At 43.5% G+C, this 7,255-nt stretch overlaps 1 protein-coding gene across 3 annotated transcripts in view; it reads left to right on the top strand.

The window, feature by feature from the left end:
• Nucleotides 1-7,255, top strand: part of ELOVL5 (ELOVL fatty acid elongase 5) — a 57,329-nt gene continuing 50,074 nt past the window's right edge. The window contains exon 1 of one of the 3 annotated variants that reach the window (XM_006137741.4): nt 1-408. The gene's annotated coding sequence lies outside the window, so the exon portion shown is untranslated. Of the gene's footprint in view, nt 409-574; nt 597-7,255 lie in introns of those variants that run through there. The other 2 variants (XM_006137740.4, XM_075923607.1) reach the window with 2 other exon arrangements.

The raw sequence follows: 7,255 nt of genomic DNA, 5'->3' as shown, positions 1-7,255 counted from the left end.
CTGCGCCAGATTGCACTCCGCCCACCAGCGTGCGAGCCTCTCGCTGCCCTTCGCTCCCAGGGCTCCCCTTCCAGCCAGGCTCGCCCCCCTCACCCCGCCCCGTCTCCCTGTGGGCTCCCGGTCCCGAACGTTCCATTGTCCCTGGATTGGCCCTGGCGGCCATGACGTCATAGCGCCCCCCTTCCCAGACAGCTTCTCATTTGTCCCTAGCACCATTGTTACGTCACAATCAGCCCACGATCTACTCAGGGGACCGCACTTCCCCCTTCTTCCTCCGCGCGGTGCCCAACCCTTCCCTCCGCGCGTCTGCAGCGTGACAGCGCCGGCCGGCAGCCGCTACCTCGCAGCCTCCCTCCTCCGGCACCCGCCGCCGCTGCCGCCCGAAGCTGCTCGCCGAGTGAGGAGAAGGTAAGAGTCCAGCCGGGCAACTTCCCCAGAGCCTCCAGGCCGGGTTCCTGCTGCCCCTCCTGGAGAACGGCAACTTGTCTCTCCTCCCGCCCTCTCCTGGGGTGGTGGAGAACTGGGCCCCGCAGCAGCCCGTGCGAGCAGCGGCCAGGGGTTGGGCTGGGAGCCGCGGACAGCCGGTGCGGGCTGGGGTAAGCGCCAGCGTCCGGGTGGCGGAGGGAGCCAGTACTGTTTCCAGGCAGCTTTCGTGCAAACGTGCAGCTGCAAAAAAAAAAAAAATCAGGACATTAAAGGGCGCGTGGTGCATTTCTCCGCGCATCCCTGGGCTGCCCGGCGGAGCGGCGCTGAGCCCAGGCCCGGCAACCTGGAGAGAGAGTCTGCCGGGGGCTAGCGCTGTCTCCTGTGGTGGCGAAGGCGGGGGAGCAGCTGGAGCTTTCTGACGGCTGGGAGAGCTGCAACAAGTAGTGCCTCTTGGTGTCCTGCTGCTGTTTGGAGTATTTGCCACCCCAGGGACCGCGCGTGCACCGCGAGCTACTTCGGGGCTCGTCGCCAGCCAGTGCCCTGTTCGCTGAGGGGACCGGGCTGTTACCCAGTTCAGGAGGGTAGCCGGGGCTTGGGAGCCAGGAGTTCTGGCTTTTCAGCTGATAGGCTGAGTGGCCTCCAGTTACCTGTGGAGCCCACTGTGGGTCTTGGTTTCAAACCCCAGCGGGCATGGTGGGGATTCCCCAACTGCACCCCATTCCTCGGCTGTGTCACATTAATGAACGTGTGCAGAGCATGTTGAGATCCTCAAATGGATGGAGCTGTGAAAGTGCAAACTAGTGTATCCTGCTGGTGGGTAAACTGGACATCAGAGGGAAACTTGGCAGAATGATTCCTTTTGGGGATTTATCACTGGTCTACAAATGTATTGTCCTATGAATAGAAATTTTCTGTTTTGGTAATATCTGAAGTTTCTTTCCTTTTATGGAATGTAATTAAGTGAAAGCAAGTTTTGGGAGGTAAGGGGTGGAGCCAGATATCAAGCAAAAACATAGAGTGAAGGTAACGACCACTGGAGTATGATGCAGTTGCACATTACCATGACTACTTCATCCTCTTTCACTTCAGCAGCAGGTGACTTCCTCCTGTCACTTGCTCCACATATAAGTAGAGAGAGAGAACAGAAATGTAGAAGGGAAAACAGTGAAGAATAGTTCCCAGAAGGGGTTAATCATAAGGGAATTGTAATCATATGTAAAATGTCCCCAAAGGTGCCACGGAAAGTGTTAGATAAACTGCTCTGGAGGAAATGCTCAATCCTATTATGGTGCAAGATTTCTGGGGAGTTTCTCCCTGATGTGATGTAATACCAGTCCGTAAAGTATTTGGATGAAAAGAAACAAATTCTAGATTGAACATGTTCAGTGAATAAGAACAATACCGATTTTGATCTTAAGGAAGCATCATAAGTATTAGATAAGGTCAAATTTCAGTAGAGGTGACTGGATATGAACAAGCAGTCAAGATTTAGAGCTGGTGAGAAATGTTTTGATTGTATGTTTTTTCTGCCACAAAATTCCAATCAAAACTGAAACATTCTATGGAAATGAAATTTCTGAGACTCTCAGTTGGGAGGTTTTTGAGGTCTACAATGAAATTTTTGTCAAACCAAGAGAGACACCAGGTAAGCTAAAAGCATTTAGGGCATTTACCTAAGATGTGGCAGACCAGTTCCTGATCTGAATGAGGCAGAACAAGGACTTAATACAATATTCTTTAGGTCAGACAGAAAATGAAGCACAGAAGGGTCTAGCTGACTGAAAGGGATAGATGTGAGGGCAGCTAAAATATATTTTGTACAATACCAAAGGCTTGTATTTGTGGTAAAGGAAATGGTGTCCACAAAACTACACATTAAAGTTTTGTGGAAGCCTGCTAACTAGTTCTACATCTTCTTTAGTTCATTCCCTACAGCTCCTTCCCTGAACACATTAGGTTTCAAAGCCCCTAATGTGACTCTTAAATATACCTTCCCAGCCTATGTCCATGTTCAGATTTTTGAGACAAAAGATTCTATATTGTAGCCAGACTCCTTTTAACTGACAATGAAAAGTAATATTGTTGCTGTCAAAAGACACAAGATACATCTTCTCCAGAGGTGAGCATGCTTGCTGCGTGGCGCACTTAGCCCAAAGAGCAGAGGCTACTAACCAGTTGTGGGAATACATAATAGAACCATTATGCCTCCCCTGTGTCCTAACTGGCATCTGTTGTTGGGGAAGAGGTTCAGATGCCTGTTTCTGATTAGCAGAACATTGATGGCTGCCAGTAAAAGTGCAATGAGAGTGAGACAGACAGATGAGAACTGATACTACTTTAGCTAGATAAGATGCTGGTCTTTAGAGTAAGAAGTCACTGAAAATGAGTCTGTGCTACCTGAAGCACAGCTCTGCAGTTGAAGTTACAAGAAGGTAGGTATATCTGAGTGAGGAAATGAGTACTTGTGTTACAATAACTTCCAGCAAGGCTTTGTCTAGCATAGTATTTTCCACAAAACCTCCCATCATCACTGGTGGCAGCAGCTGTTGGAGCACCAGGCCATTGATCACTGTTATCATGTGGCTTACACTAGCACTGGTGGACTTGGCCTGGAGATGGTTTATGGATCTAAAGTTTTAATGTAGATACAGGTGAATATGGTAGCTGTATTGGTATTAAATATTAAGTTGCTAGTATAAACAGCTGACAGGTATTCAGAATTTCATGATTGGGGAGGCATGGATATAACATCTGAGTTTTGTTTAGAGTAGTTCTTTAATGTTTGTGCTTCTTCATTGGGTCTTCTGTATACTAGTATACTTCATGGCTGTAAGATGTCAATGGTAGTTGTGGAAGCTCTAATAGACACAAGAATCAGGTATTTACCACTGACCTCTAACTGTGCTCAGTAACAAAGCTGCTAATTTCTCTAGGGTAGACTACACAAGGTTGGGTGGAGGAGAGATCCACATCTTTTGATGGGGAGCTGGGACAGTTGACAAATGGGGACTTGTACCTTGCCCTATGTGATGGAAACTGTACCTGTGCTGGTGGGAGGCAGGCCAGCTGCAAATGTCTGTAGGTATTTTTAAAAAACTTTTGATGCCCCATTGCACTGCATGGGTTGGTCTAGTGGAAATAACTTTCCACCTTTGTAGAATGCCTGAGTCTGATAAAAGGATGTCATACTTAATTTACCAAGCTTACATTTTAAGAATATTTTTAGAGGTAAAGACTTCATTACTGGATAATAAGGCACTCAGGTCAAGTAAGCAAACTCTGGCTTCTGCAGTTTATGTAACTCAATTCCTTGAAGGATACATGTTGCTTAACCAAAATGCATTGAAAAACTTGGGGAGGGAGTGTCTTGTGCTTGATATATTTAATGTCTTTATTGAAAATTAGTTAATACATATCTTTTTGCATTTCAGTATGCAAGTCCAACTGCAAACGGGGGTAGCAGCAAAAATAACTGAATTAAGTTATGTTGTGTAAGGTTAGAAAGAGACTGACAAATGGACCTTTTGTTCTATTATAAAGTGTGTTCATTGTTTTAAAACTGTTACATTTTGTATGGCACATTGTGTATATTTTGTGTGTGTCCCATTTTTGATAATTCAAATATTTTGCTTGTTATATTGTTTCACTGTTAATACATTGATGTGGAAATGTGTAAACAAGGTCAGAGGAATTCTCATATCACATACCTGCTCTTTGTTAACATAAGGGTTATAATCAAACATTCAGATGGTGATAGACAAGGGGAAATTCCTTTCTTTTTCTCTCTGACCTTCATTTTATGTCACCTAGAGAAGGAATTAAATAGAGATGAAGTGATTAATTGAGTTAAATATGCAATTATATCAATTAAGAAATATTTAATTCGATAAGAATCCCAGATGATGGGACTCAAGACAAGACTATATTAAAGTAGATTATCTTTTGCACCTCACTGCTTATGGGGTTTTTTTTGGAAATAGGTTGAAGACACTTGGTTTTAAAACTCAAAAATAGCTTTGTTAAAATTTCAGACCTATTTCACGAGCTTGCTGAGGTTCTTAAAGTAAGCATCTCTATTTTAAATAATGGTAGTTACAATATTTAGATCTGGGAAGTTTAAAGTAGCTGGGCTGTGTTCCAAGCTTCTTGTTGGGGAAAGTGTCTTCTTGTAATTATATTCAAGTGATAATGGAGAACCTTCCATCTATGAACAGCCCTTCTTTCTGTGCTTTCACATCACTTTGCTCTGTCAACCTTTGTAACCCATTGACTTCTGCTTCAACGAGGCTTGAAAAAATTATCCAGCTCCTGTGCCCAAAGACTGAAATACATCAGTGCCTCATGCTACTCTTTCCCTCCTCCCATTGGGTCAGCTATCACAACATTCCTTAGTCTGTTGCTGGCTGAACTGTGAGCCCCCAGTTAATGCCCCTTCCGCTGCATAAACACCATGTAAATCAGTGAGTGTGTTGGTGGGGGGAATGAGAAATAATGTGATGTTTTTAAATAAATTAACTAATATTGTGCCTGCTATACTCTCTTCCTCCCTCCTGATGAAATTAATGCTGGTTAACCCTCTTGCACAATAAATACTGTTTTTGCCCCTAAATATAGTCTTCTGTTGGGATGATGGGAGCTGAAGTTTCCCTTCTCCTCCTGGACTGGACCTCAGCCTATGCAGAAACAGGGAGAGGTGCATAGAATCTGGAGGAGCTCTAGCCAGCCTGAAGAGGAGCAATGGTCAGCTCTCTGCCTGTCTCTCTGACAGAAGGCTCCTGTACCAAGCCTTATCATGTAGAGGGCATGGTGGGGAGGGGAGGATTGTGGTGAAGTGGGATACTGTCCCACTTGAGACCTTGGTTGGGGTAATGAAATCTCCCCTATGTTTACACAAAATTTCTCCCATCCCAGAAGAGGTAATGTTGGAGGGGCCTCTGCATGCCTGTAGAGCATTTGTGAGGTTCACAATGTTCCTAATTCCACATGGTGGTGGCTGTTCCTCCACTACTCTAACAACTGACAACTGGGCTCCCTCCTTTCCTATAACAGTGTAAGCCATGCTGGAGTTGTTTCTCTGCACATGTACAAAGATGCTCCATGTTTAATTCCATATTGCCTTTGTAGATGGAACATCTCTTGAGCTGCTTCTCGAGGCTACCATGCTCTATCAGAATTCCACTTGATGATGCCTACAAGATATTGGCAAACTAGGCACCTATATATTTTATGATCTTTCTCATGCTATGTACATTAGTATCATAGTAGTACTGAATAACCAGGTAATCTTACCAATATTGCTTCTGTCCTTTCCTGGTCTACCCTTCCAGACTGCTTGTGTTGCTTCCTTTTGTTGTTATGTCTGAAATTAGTGGTTGAGCTCTTTGGGATAGCGCTCATAATTTCCTATCTGAATTGTGAGATGCTTATTGTTCTGTGGAGAACAGCAAAATATTAATGTAAGGGAATATCATGATATTGATGGTACTTTTCAGTCATCAGAATACTTCAAATGGTGAGTAAGCATCTGTGACAAACTGGCAATATCCTGAACGAACTTTGTGGAATTATGATAAATGTTATTAAATTAAGTTAATTTTATTTAATTAGGATTAATATCTTTAAGATACATTGAGTTCAAATAAATTTGAGTATGTGTTATTAAGCAATTGTATTACTTCCATGAGAGAGGTTAAATAGGAGAACAACCAGGAGGAGGGGCAAGGGCAAAATCAAGCAAAATCATTTAGGCTGCGAAATCTCTGGAGAAGCCACCCCCATGGAAAAGGTTTGAACATACTTTTTGTCTCTGAAGAATGCAATTTTAAACAAAGAAAGGGGGGCGTTTTAAATGGACATAGGGCTTCTTCCTGATCATGACCCCTGATGCACAGAGGACCCCAACCCTTTGGGAAGGATTGAAAGAACTTGGCCAACTGAGGTCCCATAAGACTCTGTGCTTGTTCTGGGTAAAGTGGTGATGAACTTTTAACCACAAAGAATCCTCCTTGGGTGGGGATTTGAAGGATTCCTCCTGCCAGAATCCATGTTAGGACTGGGGTTAACTCTTGTGAGCTTGTTAGCATGCATGTAGTTTCTCTTATTGTTCAGTGTTTTCTCTGGAATGCTTTTTACCTTAATAAAAGATGCTTGCATGGACACAATTGTATGGTATTTATAATTGTAGTAATGACACCTGGAAAGTGTATCTGAAGTTGAAATCAAGCATTGGTCCTTGGGCAACTGGTCTGCGCTAGGAATAACGTTGTGAAGATAGCCTGGACATAACCAGTCAGAAAGGACACAGATGCAGGACCCCACACAGAGAGTATACAGTGGGGGAGCCAGTGGGTGCCCTTGTTGGACTTTTGAGGGAAAATACAAGTGCAGCTTCATTGTTGAAACCAACAAAATCCCTTTCCCCTTCAGGTTCTTGCAAACATTATAATGTAGAATCCAGCATACTTTAGATCTGGAAATAATCGCCATCATAAAATAACATTAACCAATGGCTACATCAAAAGACTAGCCAACTATTTGTTTTCAAAATTTAAAATAGTTTGTTTTGCATTCAAATCACCACAATGAGAATACTTAAAAATTGTTCCTCTAAACACTGGACTACTTCAGGAGTATGATTAGTGGGATGACTTAACCAAGATGAAAGGAAGGGAATTGTCTAGATTTCCTTCTCTAAGGTTCACTAGCATTCATCAGTGTAAATGAGATTTCCATGTTTTTAAATATACCCAAGATTGTTGATAAAACTTTCTACCAGCTCCCCATGTTTTGATTCTTACAATAAAAATAAACACTTCCTTGAAATCTGTTC

This window comes from Pelodiscus sinensis, chromosome 3, assembly GCF_049634645.1.
Source record: "Pelodiscus sinensis isolate JC-2024 chromosome 3, ASM4963464v1, whole genome shotgun sequence".
Classification (NCBI taxonomy): domain Eukaryota; kingdom Metazoa; phylum Chordata; order Testudines; family Trionychidae; genus Pelodiscus; species Pelodiscus sinensis.
Note: the sequence above shows the minus strand (reverse complement) of the source record. Positions and strands in the feature narration are given on the sequence as shown.